We start from the raw sequence: 20,697 nt of genomic DNA on the forward strand, positions 1-20,697 counted from the left end.
AATAAAAAATAAGGATAGTTTTTATCAAAACCCACGCGGACAATGCCAGTGATAGCACCTCATAGTAGGGTGAGGCCTATTTCCTGTAGTAGTCGACCGTCACTTTTTCTTTTTTCAAAGCTAATAACGTCATCAAAACCAACAAAAACAACAACGCATCACACACAAGCCACAATATCAAATAACGTACCCAATCACCTATTTCTCCTGATTAGTGACACAAAAATCCGTCACGTAGGGTCGGCACCCCCGCTCGATATTAATCGAGCAAAAAAACCGCCCGCGCCGGCCTCGCAAAAACGACGCGTTGTTTAGCCGGCCCGCCGATAACCGGGTAGTGTTTGAAACTAGTGTTTTGGATAAAAAGAAAAGAAATAACAAAATGGCCGCCCAAAATCGATGGACAAACAGATGTACAGGCAAAGTTATATACTGAAAAAAAGGTGCTCAAAGCTTGATTGTCGCTGCAACGTATGGCTGAAATTTTTGAAATGATAACACACTTAGGTATTGATTCACTGGACGTCTTGCGCAATAAGTTGGAATTATTGCGAGAAATTACTTCGAAACTTACTACGCACATAATTATCTACTTACCAAAACAAAGGGCACAGTTTATTTATTTTTATACAGTGTATAATAATGACAAGTTAGGCAACAAATAAACCACTTATAGGTTCTCACAGTTGCAAAACTCTCATTTTCTAAATAAGATCGCATCCCTCCGGAATCTACTTATTATATTAGTCCAGCCAGAGGTCAAAATAATCAAAATCAGATGTGTTAAAATGCCTAGATGCCACAATCAAATTAAATTGTAAAAAAAATAAGGTGTAGGAGTAGGTAATCTAAAAGAAAACATTAGTCCTGAAAGCTATTAATCAAAAGAGTTAGATAATAGCGAAAAAGTGGTGATATAGTTACAACCGAATTGCTTTACTACAAAGAGTGTGTGACTTGACTGATGTGACAAATACCCAATTCTAAAATTAAATGATTTCATTTCCTAAGCACAACATTATCGCATCTGTAAATACGAAAAATTTCCACACCAAATTACCATATCAGCACGACTGACCCAATAAACCACATAATACGCATAAGTGGACGAAATCGCAGCACCTATCCTGGCATTAGAGCAGGATCTCTAAACATAGTCACAATGGATGGTCATCATTCAATTGTGCGCTGGAAATCGCCCGTTTATCTACAATGAAGCGATCATTTCATTGCATTTCTTTAAGTTTCATACATTATGTATGGGGTTGGTGTGATACTGATTAGTGTTTATCGGTTTGGGAAAGGTTACGTAAGAAAACTGAAAGCGACTTGGACAAATCGCAACTAATTTCAATTCTTAAATGTGCGTAGAGTTTGAGCGTTTTCTTAATCATCCCACAAGAGCATTAAAAAGTAGCTTTATTTTTATTTTCTTCCCGTTTTTCTTTTTATAATACTCAGATCATACATTTTTTTCAGATGAATAGATTTTGATAACAATTTAAAAGAAAGGGAGACATGAAACAAAGATCGTTTAGTTAATAAAGGCTAGTGAACATCATGCTTTGCGCAAACTTTTGCTATGTGCATACATTATTTAACTAATCAAACAGTTTTTAAGTAAATTAATTTAAACATTGAGCAGAGATAGAGAGAGAGAAACACACGCGCACTATAGTAAAATCTGTAAAATAAATGGTCATAAAGGCACGTCATTAGATTATTTAAGACGCGCAGAATAAACCAAGAAGTTGTCTCAAATCAATGATCAACCTATGCATTAGATTTTGTTTCTATTGTACCAGAGATAGGTGTGTAGAGTACATAAGACATATTTGCACCTAAACTCGATACGATTATAAGAAGAATACCAAATAAAAGATATGATTTCCCAAATGAATAAGTGACTAAGACGGAACCCGCCGATAGTTTGCAAGAGGGACAGAGCACGCTCCTTCCCGCTGCATCAGCCAAGGTCGAGAGGAAACCTAATCGCGAGTGGACATGCATGTGATTTTGTATCTATTGTACCATTAGTACTATGCGAGTGTAGGTCAGAATCGCTTGGAGTTTTGTTTGAAAGTCTTTTTGTAAAATGGTAGGTTATTTTTTTTTTATGAGAATGGCTTTAGGGAGTTTATAATCAGCCACGTAAATTCTTCATTGACTTTATGGAGAGTAGCTTTATATCTACTTAAAAAATATATTTTAAGCCTATATGGCCAACTAAGTATATATGGATGCAAGCGTTAATTGTTTATTTTTCTTGTGATTTGTACGAGTACTGCTTTATTAACTATAGTTTCACGTAATCATTTATTAGGCATTCGTTTGATTTCTTTATAATATGTAACCTATTCAGCCACTTCCATGCATGTAATTTTAGTCCTATTATGTACATTAAAGTAAAAATTTTGTTGACATAGCAGCACCTGCAAAGCGAAAGACCTCGGGTTCATATCCTACTTAAGGCAGTTAATTGTTTGCAGCAAAACAGCTCTGAAAATTCTTAAAGGAAAAATCATGTACGTATTTTTCTTCAAGTAATTCATTCTAAAGTTCGCAGCGTGAGATGCTTACACACTCCTCATTTGTTCAGTCTCAACTGGCTTGCTGTCTTGTCCGGAACAATGAGCTGGTGCCCGCAGCGGTGCTGGCTGCACAATGCTCTCATCACTAATTCCTCACTCACAATACACACATTTGTGTCAAGATACCCTTTCACTGGGCTTTGGCTCTGCAGTGTAAATGGATGACATTTTCAGGGAAAAAAATGGGGATTCGTTGACCGAAATATTGGACTGGGTAAAGCTAATTTAGTACAAACGGTAGCTTAAAGTTAAACTGATGTAATAATATTTGTATAAGAAACGCTGCAATATTAATCCTCTGTCATCACTTTTTAACACTTGCTTACAAAGATGATACACAATCGCACACAAATACTTACTGTTACCCAAAACTCCCCATTCATGCCCCCAAACAATCGTACAAACTTACAGCATAAAAGAAAAAATAATGATGCAACAAAGCTCTTTATTTCACACAATTACTGCGATATGTGGATGAGACGAGTCGCTGGCATTTCATACTTGAACACGTTTTTCCGAGCCGGGCCATAGACTAAAAAATCAACCAACTCCCTAACTTTGTAACTGGCAGTTAACAACTTTTCTCTTTGAAACAATTCGAGCGACGTTGTTTTAAAAAAATAAGCATTCAAATATGACAGAGGAGCGGGTGGCGCGCCGTAGAAAGTAGTAGGAAAAACAGTCGCCTAGTGTCAAGTGTAAATCGCCTTGTTAATTTCACTAGCCCTGCGGCGAATTTCGCCGAGGACCCATTGTGTGTGCCGGCTTTATGTCGCGTCTTTCCGTTGTCTGTACACGGCTTTAATTGCGCGCGTCATTGGCGCGCTTTTTGAAAAAAGAATGACGTGTAATTAACGCGCGAATATGGGACGTGACGACGCGAGTTCTGAGGGAGCATTTTTTTAATTTTTTTAATTAGGCAAGGGAAGGGTTTGGCACCGCGTTTTGTTTTTGCAAAGCCTATGTTGTTGAGCGTGTCTATGTTTGTCATTGATAAGTACACGCAATTATTTTTAATGTAAACTGCGGGTGTATGGATATGCGAGTACATGCGAATGATTTTTGTACTTAATTTCGATGAACTTAGCTTTACTGAAAGTAGGTATTAGAAGGAAAGTGATAACTCAACTTTTCCACAAAAATAGGGTTGTGGAAGTAACAATCACTAAAATAAAAATGAAATTTTGATATTTTATTTTATTTATTTTAGTCAGTAGTTAGTTACTGATCTGAGTGTAGTGACAATCAGATCCAAAAACAAGCCAAACTATTTACGTATTCAACCGAAACGATTGTTCTAAATAACGGCCGCAATTAATTTGACGCATACTTCTGCTTGTAAGTAAATAAAAAAATAATATTTTCTCTCTCAGCGGACAATGACTGTCCAAAAACGCGATGATACATGATCCTCGTTTGGTTGGGCCGTGTATTTTTTTTATTAAAAAATCACATTAACGGGCGTTCATTGGGGCGGCGATAAATAATGCCCTCCTTATTCAAATTTTTGTTTTTGTTCAGCCCTCGCGTTATAAATGAGCTTATTTGGAAACGGCCGAAATGATAGGGCGCGATGCGATAAAAATGCTCAATTATAAATGTTCTGCGGGCGAATGTGTGCGCATAATTCGTTACACATAAAACATACAAGTGGATATTACCTGCTCGTTTATTTTTCGAAGCGAAAAACACAACAGAAGCCAGTTTTATACACATCCCATACAATTTTAATAGCAACATCGACTGTTTTTCTAAATAAAAACAAAAATGTTTCACATTAGAAAATGCTGGCCAGTTTATTACCTTTCATTTTATAAAATTAAAAAGTAAAAGTGAAATCTTTTTCAAAATCAAATTGATTCGATATTTAAATAGTCCAGTCAATGAATGCTTTAACGACGGTGTAGAGAGAAATCCTTGGAACACAATTTCTGACCTCGGGACTTTATTTAGACTAGTTAGGAGGTGAACATAGTAAAAGTTCCCGCCCTTAGCCCTTGAGCCGGCGGGGAGAGGGGGGTTTAAAGGTACCACTTTTCGATTTCTCGCTTAATCCTCGGAAACTATGCGTCCTAGTGACATGGCTACTATGAACCAAAAAAAGCTTATTCAATTTCCTACAGGTGAGACGGTCAAGTTTTTCTATATCTTGTATGGTTTTCGCGGCATCTGCTCTAGAAGGTCTGTAATATTGGAAATTTTAATTTTGTCTTACATGTTCCCATCAGGAGAAAATCGACTAAGTCAACATTAAGCAAACATTATAGACATGCGGGAGCATGTTAAGCCTAGTTCCAGGGAGGGGACTGCATCGTGCGTATATTAAGACGAACTAATTGGAGCCACTTTTGACTCCTCATCACTCAAAAAGCACTGTGCATTAACACTTCAAATTAGGCTGATGTGTTGAGACTTGCAAGATAAACATCAGCTTCAAATTTCATAAATATACCTCAAATGGTTATTTAGGTATTAACGTTCAAAAATCGACATTAGGACACTAAAATCTATCTATTACCTGTGAAATGTTAAAATTTACTGGTTTTTTATTTGTTTCTTTGTATTTACACAACTACCTATCTGGATGCCAAATTTGAACCTTCAAGGTCATCTGGAAGTGGTTAGAATTTGGTCTTATAGGTCAGCCATGTAGATTTTTAGATGTCAATAACTAAAGAACCTTTTGAGGTATATTTATGAAATTTGAAGCTGATGTTTATCTTGCAAGTCTCAACACATGAGCCAAATTTGAAGTGTTAATGAACAGCAGTTTTTGAGTGATGGGGAGTCAAAAGTGGCTCCAATTGGTTCGTCTAAATATACGGACGGTGCAGTCCCCTCCCTGGAACTAGGCTTAACATGCTCCCGCATATCTAGAATATTAGCTCAATGTTGATTTAGTCGATTTTCTCCTGATGGAAACATATAAGACAAAAATAAAATTTCCAATATTACAGACCTTCTAGAGCAGATGCCGCGAAAACTATACAAGATATAGAAAAACTTGACTATCTCACCTCTAGCAAATTGAATAAGCTTTTTTTGGTTCATAGTAGTCATGTCATTAGGACGCATAGTTTCCGAGGATTAAGCGAAAAACCGAAAAGTGGCACCTTTAAACCCCCCTCTCCCCGTTGGCTCAAGGGCTAAGGGCGGGGACTTTTGCTATATTCACCTCCTAACTAGTCTAAATAAAGTCCCGAAGTCAAAAATTGTGTTCCACGGATTTCCATCTATAATGCTTTATTGACTGGACTAAAACTTCAATGATAGTTATCTGTTTACAGATACAAACTTCATTTCTACCATTTCACCGTGATTTCACCTCCAGTGTAGTGAGAAATCACCAAGTTGAGTTGTCCCGGAGATAGCTATGTCTTGGAATAGTTGGAATCCACAACGTATTTTAAGAGAGGAATATGGAAGAGTTAGAAGCACAATATCGGCTACCTATCAATACAAAGTAGAAGAATGAAATGAACTAAAACGGCAAGTTTTGGACATAGAAATGTTCACTCTAAACAATATGCACTATTAAAGAAGAGAACCTACTTATCACGTGGACTGATAATAAAAAAAATCAAAACTTAATACACTTTATTATAATTTAATTTGTTATTGTTATGCCTTACGAATGCATAGTAGGACATGTAGATGAGTGACTTCCCGCTGTAGGTACGTGCGAAGCGATTTGCTAGTACTTACGTGCAGTGCAAAATTGGGACCATTAACCAATCGTTTCAAGGTACCTACTACTTCTCTGAAAAACATACTTATCTAACACTGATGAAACCCAATTGGTTTTGAATAATGTATCTGTAAAATAAGACCAGCAGTTGATTTGTAATCAGTAAAAGAAAATTGAGTTGGAAAAATTCAGGTGAGCTGGTGACGTCATAGTTTTTTATAATAACTGGAAGAAGAAATTTTCCTAGAATAAAGAAAATATTCTTATCAACTTTTATTTAAGTAACTAGGTAATATGTTGTTACGCATGATACGATTAGTATAATTTTTATATGTATTTGTACCAAAAACAAAGTCAAATCTTGAGTGTGGAGTAGCCTTAAGTTCAGTTTAAGGCCCTACTACTATGCGAAAACTATTAGAGATTTCTTATTAATTTATTTAAACAAATACAGCCTCTTGGTCTAATGTCGTCTTGACTAATTTTAATCCGTAATACAATTTCCTCGGCTGAATTTCAGCGGCGATTACGAGCAGGCATTGCACTAAATAAATCCCATTGTCAAAACATAAACAGTACACAAGTTACACAATTATGCAAATTTTATGTTACCCTAATTGCCAACTTATTTAAAGAGGTTTCGTTAATTTCCACCGAGGGTGGCCACCCCGGAGTTTCTTTTCTTCAGATTGTATGTAAATGCCGTTACATAAGGAATTTTTTTTTTTAATATAGTTTTTCACGGCTCTGGGTGCATGCCCTTTTAAGCCAGTCTTTGAAGTCCGTTGAACTTTTGTTTGAATTTGACACATGACAACTGTGTTTGACACTTCCTTCACTTTACTGATTCACTGTGATTCACTGATATTTTCTTAGTTCTTTAATCTTCTCTTCTCAATTTCTCATATAGTTCCCAGAGTTGAAACCACGAAAGTATATAAGGGTTTGAAAAGTTTCGGATCCTTGAGGAGTTCGTCCAACGACTGTGGTACACGTTCACAAATAGATTGAAGGTCATCGATCATGACCAGTCTCTGGATTCCAAAACTTCTACATTTCAGGATTATGTGTTCCATATCGGCAAGCTCTTCATTGCAATATGTACATTCAGCGCTCGGAATCAAGTTAAGCCTCTTCAGGTGAGTGGGAGCGTGGCAATGGCCAAATCTCAGCCTATTTATTATGGTTATGAACTTCCTGTTATCTATATTCTCATTCCTCCGATGGTACCAAGGTTTGGCGGGCGGGCTTCCTTGGATCTTAGCATACCATTTTCCCTTTTCCATACTAGTAATAGTCCAGTACTCATGCCATATCTTTTCCAGGTCTTGACTGATTGCGGCTTGATAGTCAGTGTGAGGTATCTTCAACAACGTAGAATGGTCAACATCAAAGCCATTCCTTGCAGCCAGATCAACAATTTCATTCCCCCTGATGCCACGGTGCGATGGTACCCAAAGGAAGAGCAGTGTCTTACCAGTAAGTCTATATATGTTATTAATTAATTTCTTAATATCATAAATTATATAATTCAAATTATATTTACAAGAGTTATTTTCCAGAGCTAGTAATACGCTTTTAGAGTCAGTTAGAATAATAATATTGTCAGATGGTGGATTACATGTAAAGATATGTTTAAGTGCTAAGAGGATAGCATAACTTTCTGCAGTAAAGATACTACAGTGGCTTTCAATTTTATGACTTTGAGTAAGTTTAAGTTGTGGATCATAAAATGCAGAGGTTACACTGTTCTCTTTCTTTGAACCATCTGTGTACACTTTATAATAAGACTTATTTAGAAATTTATTAAGATCAATTTGATTGGAGATCTTTTCCCTTAAAATGGTGAAATTATTTACAACAAGATCTTCATAATTAACTTTGTACATGGGCCATGGCTTATCTTTATACATATTTACAGTGAGAGAATCAATATACAATGCAATTCTTAGTAAGCCCGGAGTGCGTCCAGATATTAACTCATTACCTGTAATTGGAGGAGGAGGAGTAGAGCATATTTGGGAAGATAATGGTGGCATGATTCTATCTAGTACTGGTTTATTAGTTGAAGTTATTAGTTTGAGACAAAAATTTGCTGCTAGTTGAATACGTCTCAGTACTAAAGGAGGAATGCATGTTTCACATTGCATAGCATTGATAGGTGTTGAACACATAGCTCCTGTTATTATTCTAAGTGCTTTATTCTGAATAACATCTAATTTCTTTAATAGGGTTGGGCTACAATTCATATATGCTAAAGTACTATAGTCAAAATGACTACGCACTAAACTCTTGTATAACATTGATAAAATCTTAGGATCAGAGCCCCAAGTTACACCGGCTAGTGAGCGTAATAAGTTTAAAGCCTTAGAAGAGTTGCGAATGAGAAGCTTTATATGACTTTCAAATGTGAGTTTTTTATCTAGACACACTCCTAAAAACTTTTTTTCCTGAATCCATGGAAGAGGATTATTATTATAATAAATATTAGAATTACATTCATTATATTTTTTCGAGAATAACATAACGCCGCTCTTATTGGGACTAATATCAAGTTTTAATTTACCAGAATAAAAATTATGAATTTCAACTAAAGCTAGGTTTAAACTATGCACAGCAGTATTTACATTTTTATTTACAGTATAAATTAATAAATCATCAGCAAATTGTAAAAATTTTATATCCCTTTGTGTTAAATACTTATTAATTTGACTAGTGTATAAATTGTACAATAATGGCGAGATCGTAGCGCCCTGCATTGTGCCTTTATATACATATCCGGGTCCATGAAAAATGTTATTAAATTTTATATACATTATTCTTTTATACAAAAAATTGAAAATCCATTTACAGACTACCCCGGGTACTCCAATATCACATAAGATGGCTATTAAAATTGAGGGGACCACGTTATCGAACGCGCCCTGTACATCAAGGAAGACACAAGCTGTAGCAGAGTGACTGTCAAGAGAATTCCTAAGGTCTGAGACCAATGCTGTAAAACTTTCTGCTGCACTTCGGCCTTTCCTAAATCCGAATTGTTCATTTGGTAAGATATTATTTGATTCGACATAATAATCTAATCTTGTCTTTAACATGCACTCAAATACTTTACCTATACATGAGGACAGAGAAATTGGTCGATAAGAGTTACAGTCATCAGGAGGCTTATCTGGTTTAAGTATAGGGATGACACATTGAGTCTTCCATGAGTCTGGGATGACCTGTGTTTGCCATAGTAAATTAAAAATGTACAGTAAAAGTTTTTTGGCATTACTATGTAGGCGACGAATAAGTTCATAAGGAATATTGTCTAAACCAGGTGTAGTGTTCCTACGAGACTTCAAGGCAGTCATAAACTCTTCCCAAGAAAAATGTTGAGATAAAAAAGCTGCTTTTTCGTTACCAATTTGACAGAAATATGCTTGCAATAATGAATTATTTACTTCTTTTTCAGGAGGAGATACAGGGGAATATTTCTCAAAAAAAGAGGGAATCCATTCATCATTCTTCGGCAGTTTAGGAATTGAAACACGCTTAAACCTCTTCATATAGTTCCATACTGTACTAACAGGAGTATATCGATTAAAAGATTCACATAAAGATTTCCAACCTGTTTTCTTTTTTTCCTTAAGAGTTAGTTTTTTAGCAGCATCTAATTTTTTATATGCAATGTAGTTGTCAATGCTTGGATTACGTCTATAAAAATTTAAAGCATCTTTACTTTTTTTAACTGCACTATTACACTCATCATCCCACCAAGGTACAGGCTTTTTCATTAAATTGGGAGAGGTTTTGACTACTTTAGGTACACATTTGTCTCTAATATTAATCAAATGATTATAGAAATCGTCATAAATTCTTAATGGATCTGTATTATCTAAATTAATATTACCTACCATGTTTTCTGTTTCAGTATGAAATTTAAACCAATCAGCTTTATTGTAAATAAATTTGTGTACTGGTTCACCTATCTGATATTTATCAACAGAAGTCTGAATATCTGTTATAGTGGGATAGTGATAACTTCCCATTGGATCATCATAAACTTTCCAATCACATAATGGAGCTACTGAAGGGCTGACACATGTTACATCAATAGCCGAAGGATTATGAACAGATCTACCAACAGTGGTTGGCGCCCCTGAGTTGAGGATACAGAGGTCGCTCTCGTCAAATATATTGTAAACTTCATTACCTCGACCGTTACTAGTAGCACAGCCGAATGCGATGTGGTGAGCATTAATATCACCTGATAGCAAAAGTGGCTTAGGTAGTAAGTTAATAATCTGTTTCAGTTTGCTACCATTGAATCTTGATCTATTTTCTTTAGGTGGTGGACAATATATACATAGAATACTTAAATTACCTATACCAGTTCGCAGATTAATAGCTACAGGTTGTAGAAAATCATAAAAGGGAAGCTCTATTACTGAATATTTCAAAGTGTCTTTGACTAGGATGGCGACTCCACCCCGGCCTTCTTTTTCTTTACCTATTTTACTAACTAGATTGTAATTATGAATAAGAAAAGAACTGTTTTCTTTTAACCATGTTTCGTTTAACAAACATATATCAATATCATTATCAATCAAAAATTTTATAAGTAATGGCTTTTTGTTAATAACACCTTCGACGTTAAATTGAGAGATTCTTATGAAACTTTTATCCATTTAAAGCCCTTTGAAACTTTTTATAAGAATTTCCTGTATAATAGAACTATTGACTGCCCTCGTTTCGTTGCCAATAGCGACAAGAGCGCCTACAAGGCCCTTGCGAATAAAATCATTGTTTAATATTTCATCAATTAATTGTTCATTGGTAAGTGGTTCTTTTTCTTTAACTTCCATCGAGTTAGTTGAAGTGGAAGAGGTCGCTGTTGAAACCGAGCTAGCTTGTGGCTTCCTTGATGCAATAGATTTTAAGTTAGTTTTAGGAGCAGCCAGTAGAGGAAACTCGCTTATGTAGTTTTTGATAACTGGGCTACTCTTAGTAGCCGCAGCACTGCTGGAGACCATATTGGCGTAAGTTAATTTATTTTTTTTATCTTCCATTTTTTGTTTTTTGACAGGACAGTCCCGTGAAATCGCAAGATGAGCTCCTTGACAGTTTATGCATTTGGCTATTTTATTTGAAGTACATTCAGAAAAATGATGTTCTTCAGAACATATTGAGCATTTTTGCACAGATTTACAAATTTTAGCACCATGGTTGAATTTGAAACACTTGAAGCATTGCAACAATGGAGCGTTGTATGGGAATACTCTGAACCTAAAAAGGTCTAGATACACATGTTCGGGTAACACAGTTGATAAAAATGTGATAGACACAGATTGGAAGGGCTTTATTTCGCCGTTGTCTTTTTTGGTGAACCTACGTACACCTATGATCTCGTATGATGACGAGAGTTTCTTAAAAAGTTCCTCATTGCTGATACTAGTGGGTACAAAGCGAAGCACGCCGACTGTTTCTACTGCTGTGGCTGGGATGTATGCCTTGAGTTGGTGTTTGGTTAGGAAGGGATCGTTTTTCAGGAAGTTATTGGCATTACTAGACTGGGAAAATGTGACACATATTTTATTGGCGTTAATTCTTTTAAGATTGGTAATGCCCTTGATTTCATTTTTGAAAAGGTTGGTAGTCAGGATGGGATTGTTGTTCCCGATCTTCTCATTCTCTTTCGTGCTTTCCACAAATACAGAAAACTCGCCACTCACCGTGTTCTCCGCGAATAGCCTTCTATACCCTGGTTTTACGTACGGTTTGTAGAAATCTTCATCTGCACTCGTATAGGTGTGATCTCTATTTGGTGCCTTCCTTTTTTCCTTGCCCCTGGGCGGGTCCTTACCGTCCCCGTCCGGCATAGTCGAGTTTTAAGTTGACTTAACGACTTCCAATAGATAGATAACTATTTATAACACAAAAAGAGAAAAATACAAAATTGGCTTCGAAAATCGCGCCTAGTGCGTTCAAAAGCCCGCCAAAAAGTCCTTACATAAGGAATTATCGATGGGGTTGCCAGCGGAGAGCGCAATAAAAATTCTAATTACTCAAAGTGTTTAAAATTCAAAGTCTTTTTTGTAACTTTTAAATACATTGTAAGTCTTTCTCGTTCATGTTAATGCAGTGGTGTTATTGCGAAAGGGTTGAATTTGTTTTCATTCGATTTCGAAAAAGTTTGTAGGTGGTTAGATATATCTTTTTTAGTATTCTTACTAAGTGTCAAATTACTTTTAAGCATTTTCAACATTACTAGCTAGCAAAGAGGTTATTGTTAAATACATTATCCTGTTTTGTTAGTTCTTGCAGTTTATATTTTTTATTTAAGGTACTGGCCGAAAAGAAAAAGAAACAATCTTAAATTAAAAAACAAGTCACTTACAAACCTCTAAGCTGTTCCACTTTCAAAATCTCCATTCCACGTCCCACATTTCGCAACTATCGCAAACCCCCTAAGGTCAGGGGTACACCCACCTCCCTTGATCATTTATAATGCCAAAATGTTTTAATTAAGATGCTGTAAAATGTAATTTACATGCAAATTCGGTTTATGTTAATGTGCCGCGTATATCTGTTTGGGTGCGTGCTTGCTATCTAATTTTGCGACAGTGTGTACCGTCATTATCTTGGTTCTAATGAGAAATCTGGCAACGGCTTGATGCTTGCATAATTAAACTGCGGCTGGGGCGTTCGTTTTGATTGTTGTCATGATAAAACACTCGCTCTTAATTCTTACACGTGCTGTCGGTTTGAATATGTTTACGTTAAGATGGAGATGTTTTGATCGAAACTACGAGTAAGTTGAGTGATTACGTACAAGCGATGAAAACAGTCTTAAGCCTGAGTGCTTAGTGTGAGTTTACATCAAACGTCGTCACTAGCGAGTGCGTTAAAATATATCGCACCCTTAATAATGAATGGGCACAACTCCAAAATTCAGTTTTTTGGGAAAAGCCAAAAAACCAATCGGCGGATCGCGGTTTTTTACATAATTGGCTCTAAAATCTTTATTTTATCAGCTACAACTTTCAAATTAAGCATACTTCATCACTGGTATCTGTTATACAGGGTGTTTGGCGCATCGTGTGCCAAAATGATTTGGCGGATAGAATGGGTCATTTCCTATATTTTCAGCCCCCATAACACGTTCCATGCCAGGCGGCTACTTTTAAATTAATTTTTTTAGTAATTTCACCAAAATACCCAAATCGCATCATTTAATTTCGATTAAAAAAAAAACTACTAGGCGCAGCCCTAAAGTAAATATTTTGTTTTGACGTGCATTAATGTAGGGTTGCATCAAATCTAAATTTACTGGCAAATATCATCTAGTTTTTTTTAAATTCAGCTTTGAAGTTTTCCGAAAAGTTAAAAATGGACTGAACATTTAAGTTTACATGGGTATAATTTTTTTTAAAAGAGATAGCGATCTTCGGATTTTATCAAAACTTCTCTAGTCTATCCTCATTCAAACGGTATACTAATCTTGTTTAAATAATAACAACAACTTCACAAATTCCTTAAATTAGTGCATTGACTCTACTCGGACTGATTTGCGAAATTTGTGTTTATAGCCCCTTTTTGTGTGAATAGCACGTTAAATACCTACAGGTAAAAATTATTTATCTTATGCAATGTAAAAACCTTTTCCCTATCGTTTTTCAATGTGGATTTCTTGAAATTAAAGACGAAAATAATTATTTTGATCGTTTATTAATTATTACAAATTTTGTTCAAAATGTCCGCCTCGGCAACGTATACACTCAAGACATCTTCTTCTAATTTCGACTGTTGTCGTATGCAGCCACATTTCTCTTTTTATTACTAATAAGGCGTTTTCTATTCGTTGTAGTTTTTCTATTGTTTGAATCCGTTACGTACACCAGTTCTTTAGCTTGTCCCCAGACGTAAAAATCGAACGGAGTTAGGTCTGGGGAACGTGCAGGCCACTGTATAGGGCCATCTCTTCCAATCCACGAGTAGAAAACGCCTTTGTAGTAATAAAAAGAGAAAATTAGAAGAAGATGTCGTGAGTGTATACGTTGCCGAGGCCATTTTGAACAAAATTTGTAATAATTAATAAACGATCAAAATAATTATTTTCGTCTTTAAATTCAAGAAATCCACATTGAAAAACGATTGGGAAAAGGTTTTTACATTGCATAAGATAAATATTTTTTACCTGTAGGTGTTCAACGTGGTATTCAAACATAAAGGGGCTATAAACACAAATTTCGCAAATCAGTCCGAGTAGAGTCAATGCACTAATTTAAGGAATTTGTGAAGTTGTTGTTATTGTTTAAACAAGATTAGTATACCGTTTGAATGAGGATAGACTAGAAAAGTTTTGATAAAATCCGAAGATCGCTATCTCTTTTAAAAAAAAATATATACCCATGTAAACTTAAATGTTCAGTCCATTTTTAACTTTTCGGAAAACTTCAAAGCTGAATTTAAAAAAAACTAGATGATATTTGCCAGTAAATTTAGATTTGATGCAACTCTACATTAATGCACGTCAAAACAAAATATTTACTTTAGGGCTGCGCCTAGTAGTTTTTTTTTAAATCGAAATTAAATGATGCGATTTGGGTATTTTGGTGAAATTACTAAAAAAATTAATTTAAAAGTAGCCGCCTGGCATGGAACGTGTTATGGGGGCTGAAAATATAGGAAATGACCCATTCTATCCGCCAAATCATTTTGGCACACAATGCGCCAAACACCCTGTATAATTTGACATGAGACATTTTTGAAAATATTGATTATGAGTATGTAAAAAAATTGTTTAAAAAAAAATTTCAAAGTTAGGCCTTTATTTTACTATTTCTGTTGTTGTGATTTTGGGTATTACTTGTACTTGTGCCCATCTAATCCTTAGGCTGAATTGTTTTATATGGCATATTCCCTAATATTGCTCTATAATATTTAAAAATAAGTGTATTATTCGATTTTTATATTGATTTACGCCCAATAACATTGGGGACAGTTATTGTGCGGTATAGTAGCTTATAGCCAATTCAGTATAAGAGTAGGGTGCTGAATACTAGAAAATTATTAGATATGTCGAATTAGATTAAAATAAAGACTAGCTATTTCTCTGAGAAAACCGACATGAAAATACTAATTTTATGCATTCAAAATATTTTTACTTAGATAGATAGGGACTCTTACCCTATAAAAAGTATGCTTTTTATCAAATAAAGAAAAAACCTACAAAAACTTTTTCTGTAAGGTTTTCTGTTATGGATTTGTTCAGGATAATCACTTATTAAAGTCCAACAGCCAGTTACCTTGGTATCTTTTTTCCACTATCCTGCTGTCCTGGTGGAAGGAACCGTTCTTCTTGTCCCTTACTATAATCACCCACATTATGTGGGAATCAGTTCAAATGGCTATTGTGAAAAATACAATTTAATACTCAAATTGGCGTGTGTAATTTTTGAAGGATTTTAGCAACCAATTTTGAACACAAGAATATCTATTCTGGTGTTCTAACATTCCCCAAAAAATATTTTACTACTAAAGCACCTTAGCCATGCTTCAGATTCAATTTGTGTTTTATGGTTTACAAATACAGTCTTTTATAAGAGCACGGATTTGCAGTCCATCGAAGATAGCTGCTTTTAATTTTTCCGTACTCATCATCATTTTGCTTTTGATCATTTTAGTGATTAGAAAGCTCAATACATATCTTTGGCCCTCCAAATAGAAGCCCTTTACGTCCTGCTTGACTTCAGTATTGCAAAGAGTCTAGGTACACAAGGTTTACGACGATATTGGACACCCAATATTTATTATTTTGTACAATTTTTATCCCAGAGTATGCTTGGTTTGTTATCACAAACTCCGTGATATTTTTTCTTTGCTTTTGTGTACAATATTTGCCACATATGAATAAAAACTGGTGTTAACACAAGATTACATTACGAACTCACATTTTTAAGACAAAAAGCACTTTAGAACCTAAATTTAGACAAACTGAAAATTTCAAGGTCTAATAGCTGATCAGTAAAATTGTAGTAACTTAATACGTGAAAAGATAATTTTAAAATAAATTCGATGTATCCTCAGTCCTCAGAATCTGAGTGATTAATTAGCATCAATTTATGTGACCGTAATAAATTAAAGAATATAATTATAAATTATAACACTAACATATTAAAGTAATTCACCTTTTGGCTGACTAGTGCGTTTATTCATGAAATAAACAAAGAAAAAAGCCAACCCGAGCCCCGAGCGAACGTTAATAGCCTTAACACGTAGGTATGTCTCTTATTTTATAAATCATTGGTTTATTTGTCGGGAAGTATTTCATAACCACCGCTTTATTTCTTAGCATCGCGATAAAACATTCTATAGGCTCCTAATCAACCAATAGGTATGAAAATTAATACCAAGAAGCAAATTACTTTTATAGGAGAGTTATAAATTTAACTACAAACACCCATCCATGGTCCGCCTAACTAAAGTTAAAGTTATATTTTATAATTTTCTATGATTAACGGGACTTTATCAATGTAATAAAAATGAAAATGTAACATATTATTAGAAATATATGGAATTAATTAGACTTAGCTCACTAACACTTACTTAAAAGTTTGTCACACAAAGGCACAACTCCAAATTGGACCACAGTCGCGGGGGCCGGATTCGACAAATATCGGCATGTCTCTGATTCAGCCCTTCTAGCGGGAAGATAGATGAAAGTATGGAAGGGGCACAAAATGTAGAACTCTTTAATCTGATCATTGTTTTCGATTTCTGTGAAAGCCATCTTGTAGAACTGACGAAAATATGCCTCTCTAGTACAAAAAGTAAAAAACCAAAAATTTTGAGTTGTGCCCCTATATTATTAAGGGTGCGATATGTAGATTTTCGTTCTTGAAAGTTTCCGCTAGGGGCGCTCTACAATCCGTCATACATTTAATGTCACTTTTTTACGCAGTTGACATCGAATGCGTTTGACGTAAACTCACACTACGCCCCCTGGTACTCAACAACGCTCGGGTAATTTACACTCAAATTATTTAAGACAGTGATTGGTCTAATAATTAAAATTCAACCAGTCCAAAACTTTAATATAACTGTTGATACAATACGTTTAAGATTCAAAAGTTAATAAAATAATTTAAGTGTGTATTTTAATAAACTAAAAATATATTTGTTTAGACTGGTGGATTCAGAGTGAATCATAATCCTGATACAGCATGTCGGTAAGTAACAAATTTTGAATTTTACCTCATTTGACTTTATGCAAAGCCCTTTACTAAAGTTTTTAAGCTGTTTCAAAATAAGAACTTACAAGTGATATCATAATTTCTGTCCAAAGCATAGCTCCTCAAGCAGGCTCTGGATTGGAACCCCCATGGAAAACGCAAACGTGGTCGCCCCAAGCAAACTTGGCGGCGCACTGTGGCAGACGAGGCGAAGAAGATCGGCAAGACTTGGAGCGAGATCAAACGCGAACCTAAGACCGAACACGATTGTGGACGCCCTGTGTCGTCCCCAGGAAAAGAAACTAAGTAAACGATATTTCAAAGGGTTAAGGTAAAAGTCAACTTTCAAGTCAACGGGTGTGAAGATACATTAATAATTAATTGTTCTTATCTTGATAGATAATTCTCAACCACAAGTTAAGTTTTTCTTGCATGATGTCAATGAGGGCGCATAATGAAGGCGTATAGCCGTTATTATATTAGCGATACACGCCGTAACAATGCGGCGACGCCGGCGCCTCTCTAGCCGCACTCGGCGACTGTACCGCGACGGAGACGTCTTGATACTTGACGAATGTTGTTACAATGTTTATAATTACCAGACTGCCAAAGCAAATACTTATGAAACGTATTTATGCCTAGCTTTTGCCCTCGTGCGTACATTTTGTATGACTTAGAATGTGAATTACTATTTAAGCTAATTATCGTATATTATGTAAACAAATTAAACGATATTGTAGACAAGATTCTCGCAAACATTGACTACTATTTTTTCCACTTTCTGAAGCATTTTAATCATAATTATATGATTATGACGGGGTACTCATTATAGCTTCAGCAAGAAGTTAATTTAAGGTATACGAACCCAACTGTAATAGCTTACTGGCATTTCTAAATAATGCATTACAACATAAAAAAGTTTTGAAGTACCGCTACTACTAAGGAAAGAAAATTTCACGCGTCACAATAATAACATGCACTTGACCGTGTTTCAAAGTATCAAGGCGTTTTAGTCGGCGTTCCGGCGAGAGCGTTTAAGAGAGTGAGAAAAGCTCGCCGCCCCGGCCTATTCGTTCCGCGGAGGGCGGCTGCCTACTTTTGTGCCTCGAGGCGCTTTGCAAAAGGAGGTAAGTCAGTTTTTAATTCTTTTTCATTTTTGAGCGGTAGTAGTAATGTTTTTTTTTTTAAAACGGTGCTAGATGTAATGAGGCGAAATCGTGGTTCTCAAAACCAAGCCGTTGCCATAATAAAAGAAGAAGAAGAAGTAGATGTAATGATAGCAGTTGGTTAAGTCGTGAAAAGCTTTCAGGAAATTTTCAGCACTAGTATTTTAATTATTTCAATTTGTTCTTTCTATTTATAAATAAGACGTATTATCTACTATCTTAATCTTTGTTAACTATAAAAATAGGTCATAGTGAACAAAAGAAAACTCTACACTTTATAGAAGTAACTTACGGTTTTTGGGCGACAGTTATACAAAGATGTCAAATCACACGTTAATAACACATTTATGGAAGACCTTGATTAAAACTTTCCTTTTAAAACAAAACATTAAATTCCCGACTTACACAGTTTGCAACACCGGCAAGAATCTCAGAAGAATGCCGGGGCGAGGTGCGGAAGTGAGTGGCCCTCGCGAGGGGGACTTGACACTCATTTAAGTAGCATATAATTCAGTTTATTTAGCCGAATTGAATCTTGGAAGGGTTGTTCTTAAGAATTGTGAAAACAAACATTTTTTGAAATAATGAAAGATATTTGGTTACTTAATAAAGCGGGTGATGATCTTGAAAGTTAGTGCAAAGGCTATTTATATGTTGGTGCAATCCTACTCGTACTAATATTATAAATGCGAAAGTTTGGATGTCTGGATGTTTATTACTCTTTTACGCAAAAACTACTGAACGGATTTTGATGAAACTTCACAGTATTATTTTTTATAACCTAGAATAACATATAGGCTATAATTTATGACGATCTGTGACAAACGAAATTTCACGCGGGTGAAGCCGCGGGCAAAAGCATGTACAATGTACATAATGAATGGTATAGGTAAAATTATATGCAACTAAGTTTTCCTACCTCTTAATTCGCACTGCTGCAACTCCTGTGTGTGCCTGTAGCCAGTCAGGATCTACAGCTTGATCGGTAATAGAACCCAACTTATGAAGGCCAAGTTTATCCTAGGAGAAAGTTAAACTGTCATTAGTTTGTTGGTAGATCGCATTACAGCTATTTAATATAGGTACTTGACGCTCAGTAGGCTATGGAAAGGACAATGCTTAGTTCGTTGAGGAGTCGTAGTCCTCCAGAACGAGGTTATACGGCAGAAGACCAGAGAAATGGATATATAAAATGTATCACGAAGATGTGGCAACGTCTTACTAGTGGTATAATACCTTTGTGTCACAGAACCAATGAAAGATAAATAAATAAAGGTAGAGTACCTAAATAGTTCGCGAATGGATACCACGTCTCGTAGACTACGTGTCTTAAAACAATACAACTCAAAGGAGTAACAGGGATAATTAAAAAACTTGAAATAAATTAGTGGAATTGTGCCCGTTTGAAGCTAATGAATGTCTTATGGACGGTTTGACGTCGGACCCGGTGGGTTTTCCTTTAATTAATTGATTTAATGAGAATCCGAGATTATTTCAATGCTTCATTTTCGAGAAACGTAATTTGAGATCTGGTGGACCCTTTGAATTAGGCGTCAGGCGCTAATTTTAGTAATTTTTGGAATCAATTTCCAATAATTCGGTTTTCACAAAATTTCAATTTTGACGAAAAGCAAATTGTTTTCATAACAAATAACAAGGAAATTGATTCTTAATTATGTTATAATAGGAACTTTTGTTTCAGAAGCAGAAATAAATGCTGTTTCCAATGAGCCAATTATCTGACCCAAATAAAGCAAAACTTCAATAGCGACCAACACTTATGTAACTTCATGAATGTAATTGTACTTGCATTGAACTTTAAAGGTCAATTAATTCCCTGTAAAGTGGTCATTTCAATTATTATTGTCCCCGTGGGAATTCGAACCCGCGACCTCATCTTACTTTGTAGGACAGTGCACGAACCACCAGGTCAATCAGTCGTCAACATGTATACAAAGGACGTTTTCATTCAAGTAATAATGATCTCAAATGAGCAAGATACACGCTATAATAAACAATGAAAATAAATAATA

General features: G+C 35.4%; 1 long non-coding RNA gene across 1 annotated transcript; it reads left to right on the forward strand.

The window, feature by feature from the left end:
* Positions 1-7,158: 7,158 nt before the first annotated feature.
* On the forward strand, positions 7,159-9,887 carry LOC135075717 (uncharacterized). The gene is made up of 4 exons (XR_010258099.1): positions 7,159-7,418; positions 7,605-7,758; positions 9,133-9,328; positions 9,737-9,887. It is a non-coding gene; the product is annotated as an uncharacterized LOC135075717 (long non-coding RNA).
* The last annotated feature ends 10,810 nt before the right edge of the window (positions 9,888-20,697 follow it).

Source organism: Ostrinia nubilalis, chromosome 10, assembly GCF_963855985.1.
Source record: "Ostrinia nubilalis chromosome 10, ilOstNubi1.1, whole genome shotgun sequence".
Classification (NCBI taxonomy): Eukaryota; Metazoa; Arthropoda; class Insecta; order Lepidoptera; family Crambidae; genus Ostrinia; species Ostrinia nubilalis.